This window comes from Bubalus kerabau, chromosome 1, assembly GCF_029407905.1.
Source record: "Bubalus kerabau isolate K-KA32 ecotype Philippines breed swamp buffalo chromosome 1, PCC_UOA_SB_1v2, whole genome shotgun sequence".
Classification (NCBI taxonomy): Eukaryota; Metazoa; Chordata; class Mammalia; order Artiodactyla; family Bovidae; genus Bubalus; species Bubalus kerabau.
In genome coordinates this window covers 88,992,530-89,015,174 of record NC_073624.1, presented here as the reverse complement: position 1 = coordinate 89,015,174, position 22,645 = coordinate 88,992,530, and the positions used below count along the sequence as shown (strand labels likewise).

Genomic DNA, 22,645 nt, shown 5'->3' with positions numbered 1-22,645 from the left:
GTATGCACTTGCCTTCCACTAACCATGTATTAGGTTCCTTTTACTGCTATAACAAATTGCCACACACTTAGTGACCTTAAAAGTATCTTTCCTTATCTTACCACAGCAACAGCAGGACTCAGTAGAAGCCCCAGCAGAATCATACAAATCAAGCAGAGCAAATAAAACAACAAAGATTCTTAACATTAACCTGTGCCTAGGACTACAGTCACAAAGTAGACCAGGACCGACGTGTCCAATCGAAAGACAGTGACAGCCTGCTACAGTCAAGATTCAGATAGACAGAATGTCTGATACACAACTGAAGATCATTAGTCATATCAAGAGCCGAGGAAAGTACAATGTGATTGAAAAAGATAATTAACTGATGCCAACACTGAGACGAATCAGATGTTGGAACTAGTTGACAAGGATTTTAAAGCATCCATCATAAAAATGCTTCAGTGGTCAACTATAAACTCTCTTGAAACCAGAGGGCAACAATGGAACATCTTAACAAAGAAACGGAAGTTCAAAAAATAATCAACTGCAAATTATAAACTGAAAAATACAATAACAGAAATTTAAAGAAAAATTCATTGATGTTCTCGGTAATAGAATGGAGATGATGAAGGATAAAATCAGTGAACTTGAGCAAATAGCAATGGAATTCACCTAATCTGAGGGCTTCCCTGGTGGCTCACACAATAAATAATCTGCTTGCAAATGCAGGAGACCCAGATTCAATCTCTGGGTTTGGAAGATCCCCTGAAGAAAGGAATGGCTACCCACTCCAGTATTCTTGCCTGGAAAATTCCATGGACAGAGGAGTCTGGAGGGTTACAGTCTATGGGGTTGCAAACAGTCAGACAGAACTGAGCGACTAACACTTTCACTTTCATTTCACTTTCACCTAATCTGAACAAAAGAAAAGAAGGAAAGAGACACTAGGGAAAGAAAGAAAGAGAGAAAGAGAGAGCGAGGAGGGAGGGGAAGAGACAAGAGTGAGAAAGAAAGAGAGAAGGAAATAAGAGAACTGGGCTGTGAACGTATGTGATAAAAACAAAAAGTCAACATTTGTTTTATTGGAATTCTAGAAGAAAATGAGAAGAAATTGGCTTTTAAAAGTCAACTTAAAGAAATAAATATTACCCAAATTTGGTGAAAGATACAAAGCTACAATTAAAAAAAAAATCCACAACAAATAATAGTCAAATTTCCAAAAAGATAAGATGAGGAAAAAGTCTTGAAAGCATCTCAAGAGAAACAAAATGTTATCTACAGAGGAATACCAGTTCAAATATTACAGGATTTCCTACTAAACCTATGGAGATCAGAAAGAAGCAGCACAGCAATTTTCAAGTGCTGAGAGAAAAAGAACTGTCAACTGCAAATTCTATATTCTTCAGAAATGAGGGGAGATAACAAGACTCCCCCCAAAAAGGAAAACTGAACGAATTGTTCCAGACCTAGTCTTAAAAATTGATTAAAGAACATCCTTCAAACAGAAAGCAAATGATAAAAGAACAAATGTTAGAGCATCAGTAAAGAAGAAACAAATGAAAGACCAGAAATATGTATACATACAATAGGCGCTGCTTTTCTTCATGAATTTTGTCAATACCTTTTGTGAGAAACAAAAATTACAATACCATCTGATACTCAAGGTAATATCTTTTTTTAATGGTGAAGGTAACAGAGACCTAAATAGAAGTGTGGTCTTCACAATTTGCTCAAGATGATTAAATGTTGATACCAGTTGAATGTGATAAATCACGTATGTATGCTACAATATCCAGAGTAACCACTACAAAAACTATCCAAACAAACACATTCAAAAACACTATAACTAAACCAAGATGAATTCCTCAAAAATGTTTAGCACACTGGATGCCAATAAAAGAGAAGTAGAAGAATGAGAACCAGAAAGAACAGCAAGAAAAGAAATAATAAAGTGGCAGACTGAAGCAATAACATACCAGTAATTACTTTAAATGTAAATGATATAAGTACACCAATCAAAAAAAGATTAGAAGAATGAATAAAAACTATAACTCAATTACATGCTGATTACAAGAAATTGCTTCACATTCAGTGACATAGGTTGAAAGCAAAAGGGTGAAAAAATATACACATGCAAAAAATTAATAATAATAGAAATGTGACTATATCAATATCTAATAGATTTCAGAGGAAAGAAAAATAATAGAGACAAAGCAATGTCCCTTTGTCCCTATCATGTAAATAACAATAAAAGAATCAATGCGGCCGAAAATACAATGATTCTAAGTGTGCACAAAACAAACAGCAGAGCCTCAAAATCAGTTCAATTCAGTTCAGTCACTCAATCAGTCATGTCCGACTCTTTGCAACCCCATGGACTGTAGCACACCAGGCTTCCCTGTCCATCACCAACTCCTGGAGCTTACTCAAACTCATGTCCATTGAGTCGGTGATGCCTTCCATCCATCTCTTTCTCTGTGGCCCCCTTCTTCTCCTGCCTTCAATCTTTCCCAGCATCAAGGTCTTTTCCAATGAGTCAGTTCTTCACATCAGGTGGCCAAAGTATTGGAGTTTCAGCTTCAGCATCAGTCCTTCCAATGAATATTCAGGACTGATTTCCTTTAGGATTGACTGGCTTGATCTCCTTACAGTCCAAGGGACTCTCAAGAGTCTTCTCCAACACCACAGAGTCTCAAAATACATGAAGTAAAAACTGATGGAGCTGAAGGAGAAATATGAATCCACAATTACAGTGGCAGACCTCCACATTCATCTCTCAGAGACTGATAGAACTACTAGAGAGAAAATCAGTAAAAATAGACATCTGAACGACATAGTTGACCAAAAGGTTCTAACTGGTACATATGAAACACACCATCACCAGCAGCAGAATACCTAGATTTCATTCAAGCACTCACAGAACCCTAACTAAGATAAACCACATCATGGACCATAAGACAAACTTCAACAAATTTAAGAGGGTTAAAGTCATACAAAGTGTATTTTCTGACCATAATAGAATCAATTAAAAGTCAGTAACAGAAAGATATGGAAATTAAACACCCACTTCTATTTCCTCCTTGGATCAAAGAAAAAGTATCTAAGAAAAATTTAAATACATAGAACTGACTAAAATTTTTAAAAACAACATATCAAAAGATGTGGGGTGCATCTAATGCAGTGCTGAGAGGAAATTTTGCAGCACTAAATTGTTTACATTAGAAATGAGGAAAGCTCTCAAGTCAATAAGTTAAATTCCTAAGTTAAGAAACATGAGAAAAAAAAAGAACAAAATAAACCAGAAGAAACCAGAAGGAAGAAAAATAACAAAGGTAAGAGCCTGTATCAGGGAAACAGTAAACAACAGAGAAAATCGATAAAACAAAAGCTGATTCTTTGGAAAATTGAAAATTGATAAACTTCTACCAAGACTGACAAAATAAAAAGAGAAAATATATAAAGCATTGTGTTTTGGTTTGACAGAAATTTTCCTTTTCTAGTGGTTCATAAAATAATGGTGTATCTTAAAATTTTAAAACATCTTAACTTTAATAAAATATGTCTTTTGTAAAAAACATTGTTAACATTCTTTGATAAAAAGGACATGGGCTCCATTTTTTTTAGAGTTCCTATGCATGGTAGAACAAAATGGTCTGATTACTGCCTCCATGTACCACTCTAATTCTATGATGGTGGTGGTGGTGATGTGTGTGTGTGTGTGTGTGTGTGTGTGTCTGTGTCTGTGTGTGCTTTGGAGGTAGGATGGAGGGGCCACACCAGCAAAGAAAGGTTACAGAAGGTAATCATATGAAACATGAACTCACTGAAATATGAATTTTTTCCAAATCAGACTTATTTTGATCTAACGTGCTAGTTAGTAGACCCATAAGAAGAAAATACTATAAAAGGGAAATTGAGGGCCCAGGAATGAAGGGGTTATAGTGAAAAGATCTCCACACTGCACTTGGCCTTCCTGGTCTTTGTAATTCTCAATCCTGGCTCATACAGTATATAGCTCCAACAAGATTCCTAGACAACAATCTTTACTCTTAGTTTCACATTAAGTGAAACTGTCACTAAGCTGGAGTATTTCCACCAGCCTTGGGGGTGCAGGGAGAAAGCCAGAACCCCAATTCTTTGCTGTTCATAGCTCAGCTTCCCTGGCACAGGATTGTGGCTAATTTAATCAGGGTTATTTGTGAATAAGCTACATGTGACTGATTCTTTTATGATCTTGTTCCTGGTACTGTCATCTCAAAGGAAAACTTGATTGCTCTCCATAAAGTGATGGGCATATTTTTTCCATTATTGCCAGTTTTTTACCTTAAAACTTTGGAAAATCACCAAGTTTCAATCTGTGGGTAAAATATTGTCTAAACCTGGTCTACAGACCAAACCTCTGTCCTCAGATGAATAATCAGAATTTCTTTCAGCCTATACTAACTCAGCAACTTAAAGAGGATTAAAAATAGTTGCAATTTTGGATCTCTCTCTTTTCCTAAAGGTACAAATCTTGGCCAGGATGGGTTGCTGAATGGATATAGCTGCTGTTTAAATGACAGTAGTTTATGTCTTGCTATGCAAGAAAATGAAAAGAAGATAGACTATTTCATCAAATAATTATTTACTTATGAAGGATACTCATCACATAGATCATTTTCTATTTAATAATGTTATGAAATGAAGTATTATTTAGTAAAGCTTTGTGTAATTATTTTCACTACTTGTTTAGAATAAGAGTTAACTAAATTATATTGTTTTATTTCCAACTCCAACTCCAACTCTGCTGATGGGAGAGTAGAAAAATTGAGAAGTAAGGCTTCAGAGGTTTGAGTGGTAGCTACCAGGCCTTGCCAGGGGATCCTGGAAAGGATCCCCCTGCAACAAAGCCCTTCATCTGGTGGACTGATTAAACCAAGTGATCTAAACCAGGGACCCACTGAGTCTACGAAGGAGACTTCAGCTAAAGGAAAACTTAGAGGAAAACTTGCCAAGTAAAAGTCTCAAAATTGCTGAATTCCTGTGATACTTTGAAAAATCTCCCTGAAAGACAGATTGCCCAAAAGTTTGGGCAGAATCTCACATTAAAGTAGAGGACCAGGACATAGCTTCCTGGCTTATACAGTTCGTCACATCCCAGCCCCATGTAGCTCTCTCTCATCAGTAACACACACACACACACTGAGATGGAATGAATGTTTTTACCCCTGCCAAAGTCATACATTGATGCTCTATCTCCGAATCTGATGCTTACTTGGAGGTAAAACTGTTGGGAGGTAATTGAGTTTAGATGAGGTCCTGAGAGTGAGACTCTCATGATGGGATTGGTGCCCTTATACAAAGAAGAAGAAAGCCAAGTGTGTGCTGTCTCTTTCTCTTTTTCTGCCATAAAGAGGCAAAGCCACTTTCAAACCAGAAAGAGGGCTCTCACCAGATGCTAAATCTGCAAATACTTTGATATTGATTACTTGGGAGAATACATTTATAAGCAAATATTCATAATAATGAGAAGATAGGAGGACAAAAAAATCACTTAAGCAAGACCCTCCTGAAATAAAAGGTGGCTTTTGGATTAGTTTGCCCTTTCAGATAAGCAGATGACACCACCCTTATGACAGAAAGTGAAGAAGAAATAAAGAGAGCCTCTTGATGAAAGTGAAAGAGGAGAGTGAAAAAGTTGGCTTAAAACTCAACATTCAGAAAACTAAGATCATGGCATCCGGTCCCATCACTTCATGGCAAATAGTTGGGGAAATAATGGAAACAGTGAGAGACTTTATTTTGGGGGGCTCCAAAATCACTGCAGAAGGTGACTGCAGCTATGAAATTAAAAGATGCTTGCACCTTGGAAGAAAAGCTATGACCAACCTAGATAGCATATTAAAAAGCAGAGACATTACTTTGCGACAAGGTTTGTTGCCGGGGTCCAGCCCCGGCTGATCCAGGGTATTCAAAGCGGGGACGGCATTGGCGAGGATCAGGATACAATAGCTTCAATTAGATATTAATTAAAGATGTAAAGAGTAATAGAATGAGGATAGCTCAGTAGGAAAATTCAGTGGAGAAAAGAGGCTGAGTAGCTTGGTTTACACGGGAGACCAATAAAACTTCAAGACAAGAAGCTAGCACCACTTACGTAGGCCGCAGGCGTCCTTCCGTTCTCCCGAAGGAGAGGAGACACTGAGGCCTCCCTGATCGGATCTTAGAAGCCCAGGCAAAATTAGTAAGCATGGTGGGTTCCATGCTCCAGATGGAGACTCAGCCAGAGTTTGAGAGAGAGAGAGACATGGGGAGACCAGTCTTTCGAGGAACTGATCCCAATTCTTTATTTCCCATGGTCTACTTTTATACACTGAGATGTTATGCAAAAGTCACGCGGGGTCAGCAGTCATGACTTTTATCAAAGTCAGGTGCTTCATACAAATGAATACAGAGGTCTTAGGGGTGTTACATCATCTTCTGGCCAGGGAGCCTGCTGACCATTTATGACCCTCTCGTGACAGCGGTCAGTCAACCAGGACACTTATTTCTCCAGGGGTGATTATTCTTAAAACAGACGCCACCCAAATAAAGTTACATTCCTATAGGGTGAGGGTGTAGTGGGTTTTAATTAAGGATAGAATTTACTTAGCCTAAGGTCCAACGTGATTAATATCAAAGGTTAATACTTATTTCTTCTATATATTCATTAATGTGTATAAGGGCAGGGGATGTGGAGACTTAGCAGTAAACATTGGTTCAACAAATGAAAAACCCTTCATCGATACAATTTCTAATCAGCCCATTATACTTATACTAATAGTTTTCTAACTTTTCTAAGGAACCTGTTTTTAGAAGGTTTAAAGCATCTCGTGCCTCTCACAGTTGGGAGGCTGTGAGCAATCACATGTGGCCGGACAAGCCTGTCAGCAGGCCAGAGAACCTTCAGAGGAGTTTGTAGGTTAAAACACTCTTGTCACGCCCAGGAGTTTTTATTAACTGGAGCTCTAAGTTAACTCCTTCTCCGAAAGAGGTGGTGAGGGACAGCCCCCAGTAAAGTCAGAGGTGTAGGTGAGAGCACAAAGTAGTAAAGTAGGCAGGCTCTGGTTATGGGGGTAGATGCTCGAGGATTTCCAGGGGGACTCCTGAGGCTTGATCCCGCCTTTGTATATGTCGAGCCTCCTTCCTCATGACCTTTGCCATGGGCGGAGTGCCTCACGCTGGCCCCCAACAGTTTGTCTAGTCAAAGCATGTGAGAGCTGGACTATAAAGAAAGTTGAGCACCAAAGAATCGATGCTTTTGAACTGTGGTGTTGGAGAAGACTCTTGAGAGTCCCTTGGACAGCAAGGAGATCCAGCCAGTCAGTCCTAAAGGAAATCAGTCCTGAATAGTCACTGGAAGGACTGATACTGAAGCTGAAACTCCAATACTCTGGCCATCTGATGCAAAGAACTGACTCACTGGAAAAGACCCTGATGCTGGGAAAGATTGAAGGCAGGAGGAGAAGGGGGCAACAGAGGATGAGATGGTTGGATAGCATCACCGACTCGATGGACATGAGTTTGAGTAGGTTCTAGGAGTTGGTGATGGACAGCGAAGCCTGGCGTGCTGCAGTCCATGGCGTCTCAAAGAGTCAGACACAACGGAGTGACTGAACTGAACTGAACTTGGTGTTTAAAATCATTAACTTCACATAACAAAAATTCTCCTGCTCCAAATAAGGCTCCAGCTTAGAAATTTGAGTGTTCTGTTTTTGCTTTCATGATCTTTCATCAAAAGATAACATCAGTATTTCTTGATTTTCATATATTAGTTATGTCATTTAGAATTTTGATATTTCATAACTTCCCCTTGATACTCAGTGTGGTGTCAGTGCCATGAAATTGGAAACATGCAATTAGAATAGCAGTGTGAAGAGTTGTCCTGTAACACAGAGGCTTTTTAAATTTAGCTTTTAGCAAGTTAGATGACTAGGGGAAGTTAGATAAAAGGGGCTTAAAAAGGAAAAGCAGGTCAAAACCATTTCATATTGCTGATTTTGTCTCCACGAATCTTTTACCTTGTATATTTTTAACTTTTCAGAGCACATTCATATACACACATAATCTTCAAAAGAAGCTCATAACTTCCTGAACAACATACAATATTCCATAGGATTCCTTTTCCAAACATCCTTTGATTCCTTGAAGGAATTTGGCAAAAATGTCATCTACCAACTCAACGTTGTATTGCTCAGTCCCTAAGTGTCAGGATCAGCACAACCATTGACTTTCCAGGGTAACAGTCAGCATTTGTCTAACCCTTTGGCAACACTTTATGACTACCTTGTCCCTTCAGAAGCCCCACAGCCTCCAGCTATCAGCCATCCTTTGTTGTTGCTGTTTTAGCTGCTAAGTGGTGTCCTCCTCTTTTGCAACCCCATGGACTCTAGCCTGCCAGGCTCCTCCATCCATAGGATTTCCCAGGCAAGAACACTGGAGTGGGTTGCCGTTTCCTTCTCCAGGGCATTTTCCTGACCCCAGGATTAAACCTGAGTCTCTTGCATTGGCAGGTGGGTTCTTTACTACTGAGCCACTGGGGAAGCCCTTCCTGCTCGGCAAACCTGTCAGGGCCTGACACTGGTCTCTTACACCCATGGTTAAATTCAAGCCAATTGTTTCCCTCTTACTGGATTATTTAAAGCTTCTCTCAAACTGAGATTTAAAGCTCTGATTTTTTTGTGTGTGGTTAACAAACATGTAAAATTTACCGTCTTAGCAATTTTTCATCTTGCAAAATTAAAACAGTATTCATTGCACAACTTTTTCTCCCTCCTCACAGCCCCTGGCAACCACACTCTGAGTTTGTCTACTTTAGACACCTCATGTAAGTGGAATCATACAATATTTGTCTTTTTGTGACTGGCTAAACTTAGCAGTAATGTCCTTATAATACAGTTGAAGCATACTGTAGGATTTTTTTCAACATGAATGAGTTAGAAATTGGGGAAAAATGCAAAATTGGAGCCATAATTAGAAAGCAGTAAATAGAAGCACATAATAAGAGGTGTTTTATGCTCAGCTTTATCAACCATACAATCTATATGGCTTAGATTGGGCAAATCTTTGGGATGAGAATAGTTAGAGAAGTGGTGTGCCTTAAAGCTAAAAATGGGTGGACTACTTACTTACTTGCTTTCCCCTCAATACCATAGAAGGGATAAAAACCAAATCCTTAGAAGCACTGCTGCTGCTGCTGCTGCTGCTAAGTCGCTTCAGTCGTGTCCGACTCTGTGCGACCCCACAGACGGCAGCCCACCAGGTTCCTCCGTCCCTGGGATTCTCCAGCCAAGAATAGTGGGGTGGGTTGCCATTTCCTCCTCCAATGCACGAAAGTGAAAAGTGAAAGTGAAGTCACTCAGTTGTGTCCGACTCGTAGCAACCCCATGACTTCAGCCTACCAGGCTCCTCCATCCATGGGATTTTCCAGGCAAGAATACTGGGGTGGGTTGCCATTTCCTTCTCCAATGCATGAAAGTGAAAAGTGAAAAGTGAAAGTGAAGTCACTCAGTTGTGTCCGACTCGTAACAACCCCATGACTTCAGCCTACCAGGCTCCTCCATCCATGGGATTTTCCAGGCGAGAGTACTGGAGTGGGGTGCCATTGCCTTCTCCGTTAGAAGCACTAGTAAACCAAAAAGCTGATGTTAGCAGACCAGAATATGAGGTAATTTCTGTATGGTATGAAGCAGATGGACTAGACTTGGATGTTCGCCAAACCTAACAGGGTATGGGAATCTGCTTTTGAGGTCATTGCCTGTAGCATTCACCCCAGTCTAAAGTCCTAAAAATACCTCTCTAGACAATAAATTTACTTGTAGGAAGTGCCCAGCATGAGCCACTGGGCTAGAGAGAGAAGTGGTGTAATGTCCCAGGTCATTTCTGGCTTCTCTGAGGACATGAAGCCTCACACTTAAAGGTAAGCCTCTCTGGACTTCAGAAAAAGCCCACTCATCACATCAATCCACTTACTATAGAAGCAGACACCATTTGAGAAAACAGAAAGAAAGGCAATAAATGGGAGAAGTAAAAAAGATCATCAGGGGAAGCAAAATTAATGCAAGAGAACACAAAGTAATTCTTGGGAATTAAAATTCTGGTTGCTAACAACTCAGTAGAAGAACTGAATGCAGAAACAGAGAGGACTACAGGCTCACTTAGCAACCTGGAAGCTTAGGCTAAGGGCTTTTTTAAGAATTCAAAAAAATAAAAATGAAAACTATGAGAAATTAATAAACTTGGAGCTGTATCCAGATAAATATACATTCAAATATTTACCCAATAAAATGAGAGAACCGAGAGCATGGAGGGAAAAATAAAATCAAAGAAACAGTGGAAGAAATTTCTATATGCTAAAGAAAGACATATGTTCAGATCAAAAGGGTTTAGCATGTTTTACACAAATATTAAGAAAACTCACATTCCAATGATTTTCATGAATTCCAAGGATAAAAAAAAAAATTCCACAAACTTTTAAAAAAGAGAAGGTGGAAGGAATTTTTTAAAAAGAGAAGGTAGAAGGGAAGGAATATCACAAAGCAGTTATAATGAATCTGGCACCAGACTTCTGATTAGCAAGTGAAGAAGTCAGAAAATCATGGAGAAATAACCAAAATATTCTGAGGGAAAAGGATTTGTAAATTTTTTTCCAGCTGAATTGCCATTCAAGTATGAAAGCAAAAGAAGATAATTTTGAACACGCAAGCAATTTAGAAATTTTGCCACCCACAGACCCCTCTGAAAAATATTACCCAAAATAAAAATGCAATCCAAGAAGAAGAATGACAGATATACAAAAAATGCAAGAATAGGAGAAATAGAAAAAGTAACCAGGAGAGCATGTAATCAAGACAAATAATTTCTTATATTGCAGCTGTAATATGTATTGCAATTGCTGAGCAAAGATTCCTAAAATAGAAAATGCGATTTTAAAATAATCTGGAACAATAGAAGAAAAAGGAGGAGGAGGAGAAGAAAAAGAGGGAGAAAGAGAAGGAGGATGGTGAGGGGGAGTGGAGGGGAGGTAAGAGGAGGGGGATGGGGAGGGAGAGAAGGGGAAAAGGAATAGCAGCAGAAAGGGAATACAGGACAGGAATGAGGAAGCGAGAAAAATGATGCCAATGGTCTTGTCTTGTACAGTTTTAATGGAAGGCTGGAGGGGGAGTACAGGTGAGTGGGGAGCACTTTCCCCACACCTGTCACTGAAGATTCCATTAAGCTCCTGATTCAGTTAGCAGAAGTCACAGTTTATCAGGATCCCTGTAGGACAAGAGCAGATAATGCACACCCATGTATGACTTGTTCCTGACCACTTGCTTGCTTTTTAAAGAAGTTCTCCATACAGTTTATCATCCAAATCTGTACACACATGAGAGTGAATGGGGCTATTAACTGGATGAATGCAGGGACAATATGCCTAAACCAGGATTCTCCTGGAAAATGGGGCTAAATGATCATCCCTAATGATCATAAGGTAGCCATCTGTCAGTCATACTGACTATGCTGGAGAGAGCCCTGTCACGTTGGAGAAAACAGCTGGATCCTTGCTTGGCCACAAGTCATCGATGGAGTTTCATCATCATTGTTGAAGAACTTGCATTCTGATGAATTTATGTAATTTCATGTAAGAGGTGATTTGCAAACATCAAGATGTGTTAGTTCTTAAATCAGGCTCTGCTAATGACTGTTCTTGTCGAGAACCTCCTCCTCTGCCATTCTTTTTATTCCCAAAGTGGTTAACTCTAACAAAGAAAGTGCCAAATATGAGGTCTATTGCAACCCTGTTTAAAATGATCATTTCCCCACCTTAAAGAAACTGAGACAGGGGTTGTAAAATGCTCCTTTGAAGTGACTTAAAAGATAAAATTGCTATCTCAGAGGCTGAAAGCGGGGCACCCAGTATCCATTTGGGTTGGTCACAGCTGAGGAAAACATAAGGAAGGATGTGTAGATGAAAAGACCATGCAACAACTTCATTAACCTCAACTGTGCCTGAAATGCAGGAAAACAAATCAGCTAGTTGCTGTAAGGGCTCAAGTGAGCCAGACTCAGGATTCCCCACTCACAATCGCTCTCTCTGTCTCCCACAAATCTGAAGGACATCTTCACAGGCAAAGTTTGCCCTGATATGATGTGGGCCCTTCAGTTTCTGCTACACCCTCTCAGGCTCAAAAGTGTTTATTCACTGTCACTGTACTTCTATTTTCTTGATGTTCTCAGAGTCCTTTAAAAAAAATAGGTTATAATTAAAATTGTCCAATATATAAATACGTCTATGATGAATAGGCATGTAGTTTCCTTTCAATTTATCTTGGGTTTTTCTGGAAAGTCAGTATCCAATCTTGTTAAGCAGTCATGCAAGTGGGTGTGAAACAAGGTGTTAAACAAATGCAAAACTGAGCACCTAAAGCAACTGAGCTATCTTTATTCATAAAACGTGGTTTAATCACATTAAATTGGACCAAATGTTCAGCATCATTTTATTCTCCCTACAATGTATTAGCTAGAGGCTTAGAAACTTTGTCCTGGCAACCCTGAAATCACCGTCTTATGCGTTTCACTTGAGAGCAAGATTTAGTATAAAATAATTGCAACGGCATCGGTGGAGCTTGAGGACATTACACTAAATGAAATAAGTTAGTCAGAGAAAGACAAATATTGTATAATGTCACTTACATGTGGGATTTGAAAAAGCTGAACTCAAAGATAGAAGAGACTGGCAATTGCTGATGCTGTGGGTGGGAGACGGGGCAAAATGAGTAAAGGTGGTCAAAGGGTTCAAACTTCCAGTTATAAGGTAAGTCCTGGAGATATGATGTATAGCGTGGTGACTATAGTTAAAAATATTGCATTATGTATCTGGAAGTTGCAAAGAGAATGAATCTTAAATGTTCTCATTACAAGAAAAGAAATTGTAACTATGTGAGGTGATGGATAAGTTAATTAAGGTGATCATTTTGTAATGCATACGTATATCAAATCATTATGTTGTACACAAACTAATACAATGTTAGGCTTTGATTATATCTACAGTTATTATTTATAGCTGTAAAAAAGTAGGATCCTATCCAAAATGGTTTAATTCCTGAAGGTTTAAAAGAAAAAACCCTACAGTGAAAGATGGACCCCAGAGTATGCCTGAAGTAGGTCTTCTTTTAAGCCAGTAAATAAATAAAAGTGAACATTCAGACAATGCTTAGTATGTATCTGGAACTATTGTAAGTGCTTTACAAATATTAATTCATTTTAGTGAAATCCAAAAGGCTTTACTGAAGAAAAACAATAAAATGTTTCTAATAACATAAAAACCTTATTTTTAAGTCATGAAAGAGAGAGAAAGAGGGAGGAAAAGGGCAAGAAAGAGTTGGAGGGAGAGCTGAAAACCAAGAAACAGAAATGGGAAAACAAGGAAAGGAGAGACAGAAAGTGAAAATTTTTTTCAATAGGAAAGTTAATTTATGAAAGAAGTTCATGATGAGAGAGAAACAGTATGAAAAGTTACTCATCAAAAATTGCCCCCTTTCAGCATCACTATTTTGGGAATGCCTTTTATCAGAGCATGACACTCATAACAAAAAAAAAATTCCCTGGGGTACAGTGGTTATGACTCTGCCCTTTCAATACAAAGGCTGCAGGTTCAATCCCTGGTCAGGGAACTAAAATCTCACAAGCCATGCAGCACAGCCAAAAAATATAAATAAAATAAAGAGTAAGAATTAAATTTAAAAATGTTATAAAAGAGAAACAAAATAAAGGTTTGTTGCTACTCTGGCCTGAAGAAGCTTCAGGCTTCCTTACTCCATAGTCTATTTATTCCCGTGATGAGCAATGCCGGGCCAATAACAGTAACAATTAACATAAATTGAGCATCATCCATATCTCTGGCCTTTGTGTCAGGTTCTGCAATGGGCTTGCTTATCTCTGTTCCCTCACAAATGTTGCTGATGCCATAGGGCTACAGATACACTTTGTGCAGTCAGAAAATAGGGGCTGAATATCCCTGATTCCTTGGAGTTCAACTAGTCACAGAACTTAGGCCAACAAATATATTTGCATGAGATTTGGAAGATTCAAATTCTAGGGTATCTAGAAAGGGAAAAGTTCTGTTCTGTTAGTTCTGGAAAACCGTGTCGTGGGAGTATTTCTTTGTCAGATAGAGAAGATGCTGGTCTTTTAAGACCATCTCTGGCTTTATGAGTACTGAGAGCAAGGGGATCCATTTACCTGCCCACGTCATGGAAGAGAGCAGGGGTGGGAGTCATTCTAGAACCAGTAGTTGTGATGGCAGCTTTCTCTTTTCTGAGCTTCCTGCTTGTAGTCAACGTAGAAGCTCACCTAGAGATCAGTTCTTCAAGACCGTTTAAGGAGTCATTCCTAGAAGCTCAGCCTAAGCCTTCAAAGTTTTAAAAAGCATCTAATTTCCTACACTGAATGTCTTCCTGCTTAAACTGTCTTGAATGGATTCAGTTGACTCTACTGAATTTTCACTGAGGGTACCTCAATTGATGGGGACTGGTTCTCTGATTTGGTGGATGGAAGGTAGTGAAGATCCAACTGCCATTAAAGAATGGAATACTTGTCATTCACAACATGCAATGTCAAAAAGCTACTTAAACCATCGTTAAAGCTGTATGCGGTAAGTGTCTGTTAGCACTTTTGGCAGATAGCGGCTACTTCCACAGCACAGTGTGAAAGGCACAAGAAATGCAAGAGAGGTACTGAGGGTTGGATGCTTCTAATATACTTTGAAGCTTAAAGAAAGGAAATCCAATGCTGGATGTTGTAAGTTTTTACATCAAGGCATGGTCAGAGAAACAGGAAGTTTCTCAGATTATCATAAGAGAATTTCTTTGTCTCAAGAAAAATATGCCAAAACTCAAATGTGGAGTGTCATGTTGTTTGGAAAACTGTCTTACAACTTCATGTGAAAGCAGAGCATAGATGGAGAAAGAGTGGAACCATGAAAATTAAAATGGTGAATGAGATGATTCTGAATCTCCCCAACTCTACTGATCATTCTTTGACAATAAAATCATCTTCTCATTCTCTGTCTGAAATAGCTCTTGCTCAAAGTCTCCTCATGTTCCATCTATACCACCTCTTGTTGCTTTCAGATGTTTAACTACATTCCAATATGCTCCAGGAGACCAATTAGAGAGGCAAACCCAGGAAGGAAATGCTGACATGGCCCCCAAATTACAAAACTTTGCTAATTAATTTTATCTATTGCTTCATACCCTGGAGAAGGGAAAGGTTACCCACTCCAGTATTCTGGCCTGGAGAATTCCATGGACTATATAGTCCATGGGGTCACAAAGAGTCACGACTGAGAGACTTTCACTTTCATTGCTTCATAACATAGCAACCAAAAACTTAGTGGCTTAAAGCAACAAAATATTTTCCTAACTCATGAGTCTGTAGTTACCAATTTAGACTGAGAACAACTGGGTGGTCATTCTAGTATGGACCAGGATCATCTATTTATGCCTGGGTTCACTTACATGTCTCAGACCTTAGTTGGAATGACTGGGATGACAGCAAAATACTCATTCTCCAGTAGGATACTCTGAGTCAGTTCATGTGGTGGTAGAAATAAAACTTAAAATAATTCCTTTTAATTCAAGGATAAATAGATAAATCCATAAACATAACGGAAAATATTAGCTGGAATCTCTAAGTAATTGATTAAAAATCAGAAAGGACATAGAGATTTGAACAGAGATTAACAAAATTTTCCTTGTATATACATACATATATATATATATATATGTTTATATATGACCCAGGGGTTGAACCCAGATCTCCCTCATTGCAGGTAGATTCTTTACCAACTGAGCCATCAAGGCCTCAAAAACTTTTCAAATATAAAAATCATATGAAGTATGATTCATATGTTATGTTCATAACACAGTGGAATTAAGCTCAAAATTAACCTCAAAAGATAAGTTCAAAATCTCCAAATGCTTAGAAATTAAATATGGATCAAGAATGTATCACAGTAGAAACTGGAAAATATTTTAAGCTAAAGGTTAGTAAATATATTACATATCAAAAAATATATATATTACATATCAAGACACATGGGCTGCTGCTACCGCTGCTCTTTAAGGAAATTTATTGTGTTAAATGCACATATTCAAATAGGCAAAAGGTTTAAATTAATAGTATCCATAAAGAGAAGTTAAAAATATAGCAGATTATAGGAAATAGAAAAAAGAAATAATAAAGAGAAAAAAATTAATAAAGTAACAATGCTCTACAACTGGTATACTATAGAAATATTCAATAAATCCAAAGGAGGTTCTTTGAAGACTAATGAAAAGAATAAAGTCCTAGAAAGACTGGTCAACAAAAAGGAGAAAAAAAACCACAAATTACAATATCAGGAATGGAAAAGAGACCACATTATGGATATTACTGATAATTAAAATCATAAAAAGACATTATATATAATTTATGTCAATATACAATTTCTCCCAAATGACATTGAAAGTAAAAAATATTTATATTTATTAAAGATATTAAATCTGCAATTTAAAAACTTCCCACAAGAGAATTCTGGGTCCAGCTGGATTCATACATGAATTCTTCCAAACGTTTTAGGAAACAAAATAATTAATCTTACAATTTTTTTCCAGAGAAGAAAAAAGAAGAGAATATTTACTGGCATGTTATATGAGAACATTAATCCTAGGCAAAGACACCAAAAGAAAAGAAAATTATGGATCAGTCTTTCTCAGTAGATGCAAAAACTTTAAGCAAAATATTAGCAAATGAAATTCTGAAGTGTAAAGAAAAGGACAAGTTGAGTTTGTTTCCAGAGCTTGAAATTCATTTACCATTTCAAATGCAATCAGTATATAATATCTCACCCACATTAACAGAATAAAGGAGAAAAAGCATATGTTCAACTTGAAAGATGCAAGGCACTTAATAAAATGTAATGCTCTTTTATGATAAACTTTAAGCAGATTAGGACTGAAAAAATTTGTTTTCTCATATAGTATTTAAAATTAAAATATATATCACATATTTAATAGTAATTTTCAAGTGGGAGAATATATTTGAAATACATGTATATGACAAAAGGCTCATATCCAGAGTCTACAAAGAACTACATATCTATAAGAAAAAGGTAGGCAACACAATTTTTCTAAATGGTGTTTCACAAAAGGGAATCTCCAAATGTGAAACACGCTCAAGTTCAGATACCAAGAAATGCAAATTAAATCCACGATATGTTACCAGTAGACATCCACCAGACGGAAAGGGTAAAAAAGAAGGAAGACGAGGAGGAGTGCTAGGATGGATGATAGGAGAGGGAGAAGAGAAATAGAAGGAGAAGGAGGAAGAGAAAGAGAAGAGAGGGGGAGGGGGAAAGGAAGAGAAAGAAGAAGGAAGAGGGGATAGAAGCAAGAGAAGGAGCGGGGAAAGACAGAGAAGACTTCTTCTGACAGAGAAAAGGAAGAAGTAGGAGAAGAAAGGCAAATGTTAATAAGGATACACTCAGCATCTGGGGCTCTACTGATGCAGCACCTGGACATAAAGGTACCAGTGCTTTGCAAAGTGTGTGGCAGCATCTTCTACAGCGGAATATATGTATACTGTGCGTGCATGCTAAGTTGCTTCAGTCCTTTCAGTCTGTGTGACCCGATGGACTGCAGCCTGTCAGGCTCCTCTGTCCATGGGACTCTCCAGGCAAGAGTATTGGAGTGGGTTGCCATGCCCTCCTCCAGGGGATCTTTGCAATCCAGGGATTGAACCCACATCTCTTAGGTGTCCTGCATTGGCAGGCATGTTCTTCATCATAGTGCCAGCTGGGAAGCCCATATGTATACTACATGATCCAGTAATTCCGCTCACAGACCCATAGATTCTATGTTGGGAATAGACCCAACATAGACCTGTACATATATTTATCAAAAGACATATAAGAATGTATTCATTTACAGCACTCCTCATAAAAGTTCCCCTACTGAAAACATCACAACATCCATCAACAGTAGAGTGGATAAAAAAATCATAGTATATTTATATAATAGAGGAACAAAGCAACAAGAATACACAAAATATAACAACACACAAAATCACTGATGAATCTCACAAATACAATACTAAGCATAAGAAGACAGACACTAAAGAATAGAACAGGCAAAACTAATCTATGGTGATAGAAGCTAGGAGAATGGGTACTCTGAGAGGGGTAGATGGGAAATTCAGGGAGGCTTCTGGGGTCCTGGGAGTGCCTGTTTTTCCAGCTGGCTGCTGGTTTCAGTTTATGTAACTCTAAATTTGCTCATGTCTATATTTATGTTACTCACAAGTAAAATTTGAAATTAAATCTGTTCCTTGCAAAGACGTGTAAAAATTATTCATTTTTGATTTATTCATGAGCTTTAATTCCTTTCTTAGCATTATTATCTTTAGTTATCATGCCTTGTTATCATTTGACAAATTTATCTTTTTGAATAAGGTGTTTATGAAATGTTATGCCTAAAATATTTCTCAGATTTGCATTTTGTGGTTAATAGGTTTGAAATGATTAATACTTTCAAATAATCCTGTTCTGTAAACACTATCCACCTGAGAAAATCTCTCTGCAGGCGCTAATGTATACAGGAAGCTCAGAGGAAATGCTAAATTGAAACCATTCTTAATTCAAATCTTAATTCAATAGTTTTATATTGAAGTGAGCAAAATTTAGAAGCCCAGATATTTTCTCAGATAGCATCTTTTTTTTTTAAGAAGAAAGATTTTATTTTGAACAGGTTTGATGGAATGTGTGCTACAGCAAAGTCTGGTTGTAGCAAGCAGTTTACTTTCAAACCTGCACTGTATAAATTGGACATTACTTAGAAATGATTAATTTCTGGTAAAATGTAGATTCAATCCAACATTATGCCAACTTTTACATTTATTGTAGATCCTGTCTCAGTACTAGAGGTTAAATTTTCATCACTCAAAAATGAGAATAACCTTACAGCTACTACTAAGGTAATGAACTGTGAAATTAATTCCCTACTATTGCTTTGAAAATATACCCCTAGGTTGTTAAGAGAAATTCTGACTTCATCCATATCTGTTATTTAATTCTTCAGTCATCATCTATCATTGGCTTGATTGTCACTCCTCTTCTTATTTGACCCCAAGCAGTGTTTCTCAACTCTTTGACTAAGGGCAATATTTTTTTCTTCTACTTCCAGGCACATAGAATTGGTCAAAACAATTTTGCCCAAATCAGCCTTGACTGCACTAATTCCTCCTCCTGTCGACAGGGATCCTCTGTTCACCATAAGCACTTCATTCTTTGATGGCTTTGGCACTTTTGCTGCTTTCTTGCCTCCTTCAGTGCGTCCACCTAGGAGCCATCTAAATAGGAAATAGAAAATTTCCAATTCTGTGAAGATCTCAGGTAAAGTTTCAATCACACCAAGTAACTGCCACACCATTCTGTCAGCTTGGCACAAGGTAGGGTCAATTTTTGTTCAAACTCCAATAAGACCTCCTAGAGCAGCATATTAGGGTTTCCCAGGTAGCACTAGCAATAAAGAACCTGCCTGCCAATACAGGAAATATAAGAGATACGGGTTCAATCCCTGGGTCGAGAAGATCCCCTGGTGGAGGGCATAGCAACCCACTCCAGTATTCTTTCTTGGAAAATCCCATGGAGAGAGGAGTCTGGTGGGCTACAGTCACAGGGTTGCAATGAGTCAGGCACAACTGAAGCGGCTCAGCACACACACAGAGCAGCATACTGAAGATCGTTATGCTCTGCGAAAAGTGATGAAAACATGAATTTTCCTTCAGTATCTTTGGAAACAACACTGGGTCTGACTTCCATCTCCTGACCCACATTTAATACTCCTTTTAGACCACTACCACCAGCTACATTCTCCTTAAGGTCATCAACTTCACATCCAGATTTGTTGACATCAAAGTATCTAATAACAGTAAGTTGGGGTTCTTAAGTGAAGTCTCTTGAGGGCACTGGAAATTTCTTTACTATGTATTTGCAGACAACTTCAATATTGTATTTTAGCTGAGCAGAAATTGGAATAATAGGAGCTCTTTCTATGCTATTGTACCTTGTACAAATGCAAGGATCTGTTCATACCATTCTTTAGTCCGGCTTTTTTTTTTTAAAAAAAAATCGATTTTACTTTGTAGAATCAAAATATGCTTCAGTTTCATAATTTCCACAGCAGTCAAGTGTTCAGAAGTCTGAGGCTGAGAACAAGACTCATTCAGTTCAGTTCAGTTCAGTCACTCAGTTGTGTCTGACTCTTTGTGACCTCATGGACTGCAGCATGCCCTATCCATTACCAACTCCTGGAGCTTGCTCAAACTCATGTCCATCGAGTTGGTGATGCCATCCAACCAGCTCATCCTCTGTTGCCACCTTCTTTTGCCTTCAATCTTTCCCAGCATCATGGTCTTTTCCAATGAGTCAATTCTTCGCATCAGATGGCCAAAGTGTTGGAGTAAACTGATCACATGGACCAGAGCCTTGTCTAACTCAATGAAACTATGAGCCATGCCATGTAGAGCGACCAAGACAGATGAGTCATGGTGGAGAGTTCTGTCAAAATGTGGTTCACTGGAGAAGGGAATGTCAAACCACTTCAGTATTCTTGCTTTGAGACGACCATGAACAGTATGAAAAGGCAAGACTCATTACCAGCTATCAACAGAGAAGCGGCATCCATCACTGGGGCATTGTTCAGCATAGAGTCATCGCAATATTGTAATATTCCAGGGCAGTCAACAAAGGCAACATGTATGTGTGCATCCTCAGTCATGTCAGACACTTTGCGACCTCATAGACTGTAGCCCAACAGGCCCCTCTGTCCATGGGATTTCCCAGGCAAGAATACTACAGTGGGTTGCCATGTCCTACTCCAGGGAATCTTCCCAACCCAGGGATCAAACTTTCATCTCCTGCTCTCCTGCACTGGTAGACAGATTCTTTACCACTGTGCCACCTGGGAAGCCCCAACAAAAGAAATATGGTGAAGGACAATATAGGTCATCAAATTTATAAATCTCAGCCTGCTGCTGCTACTGCTGCTAAGTCGCTTCAGTTGTGTCCGACTCTGTGCGACCCCATAGACGGCAGCCCACCAGGCCCCCTCATCCCTGGGATTCTCTAGGCAAGAACACTGGAGTGGGTTGCCATTTCCTTCTCCAATGCATGAAAGTGAATAGTGAAAGTGAAGTCACTCAGTCATGTCCGACTCTTAGCGACCCCATGGACTGCAGCCTACCAGGCTCCTCTGTCATGGGATTTGCCAGGCAAGAGTACTGGAGTGGGGTGCCATTGCCTTCTCCAAATCTTAGCATAGTCAAGTTTTATTGCAATATTTCTTTCCAGTTCATTTTTGAACTGGACATTTTGAATAGTGTGAATTACAGAAATAGCTTTACAACCATAGATTTCTCATGAACTACATGATGAACTATACTTATATTAATTATAGTGCAGCTGACCCAAATTCATATCAGCCTTGTCCCCCTGACCCCTCTCACCCTGCCATCTTGCCCAGAGAGATAGTACCTTTTTGCCTTCATTCAGGATATATTTCTTTGATAAATATTTTTATAGAAGAGAACTCATTAATTCAATTTATGATTCAATTCTTTTGAATTTCTGCCATATTTAGATGCTGAAAAATAATAAAAAAATATGATTAGTCAGTTCTAGATACATGTAGTCATCCCAGTGTCAGTCACTGGGGATTGTCCTCTGCCCTCCTTTTCCTGAGGTGGCATCTATGTTGGGGCTCAGGTACCATCACAGCATCAGGGTAGGCATCTATTTGTTAGACACCTGTCCACATTTACATTCATTACCATGGCCATTGTCTCACCTGGTTATGGCATCAACACTTTATGCCAGCATCTTCTAAGAGGTCACATTCTCCATGATTTTTAGACCTACTATCCTCTGAGATCTTTTGATGACATCCCCTTGGAATTGATATGACAACTTCTGGTTTGCCAGTTTGCATTTAGCTGGTTTCTGTGCTTTTCTTGGAGTATGGAAAAATTCTGCTTTCCTCTCAACTTCTTCTGAATCCTTCTCATTGCTAAATGGGTTGGGGGAAAGCTGCTGTAACTACCAGAGACTCTTCAGCCCTGCTCCCCATGCAGCCATCTCAATTCATTTTTAATTTATTTTCTTGAAGGAAGTATAGTTGATTTACAACGCTGTGCTAATTTCTACTGTGCAACAAAGTGATTCAGTTTGTATATCTCCTATATACACAAATAGATTCAAGGGATTAGATCTGATAGAGTGCCTGAAGAACTATGGACAGAGGTTCATGACATTGAACAGGAGGCACTGATCAAGACCATCCCCTCACCCAAAAAAAAAGCAAAAGTGCAATATGGTTGTCTGAGGAGCCCTTACAAATAGCTGAGAAAAGAAAAGAAGCAAAAGGCAAAGGAGAAAAGGAAAGATATACCCATTTGAATGCAGAGTTCCAAAGAACAGCAAGGGGAGATAAGAAAGCCTTCCTCAGTGACCAATGCAAAGAAATAGAAGAAAACAATAGAATGGGAAAGACTAGAGATCTCTTCAAGAAAATTAGACACATCAAGGGAATATTTCATGCAAAGATGGGCTCAATAAAGGACAGAAATT

The 22,645-nt window shown here is 38.6% G+C and overlaps 1 pseudogene; it reads right to left on the bottom strand.

Annotated features, from left to right (window-relative positions):
• Positions 1–19,093: 19,093 nt before the first annotated feature.
• Positions 19,094–20,798, bottom strand: LOC129649759 (eukaryotic translation initiation factor 2 subunit 3-like; annotated as a pseudogene).
• Positions 20,799–22,645: the final 1,847 nt, after the last annotated feature.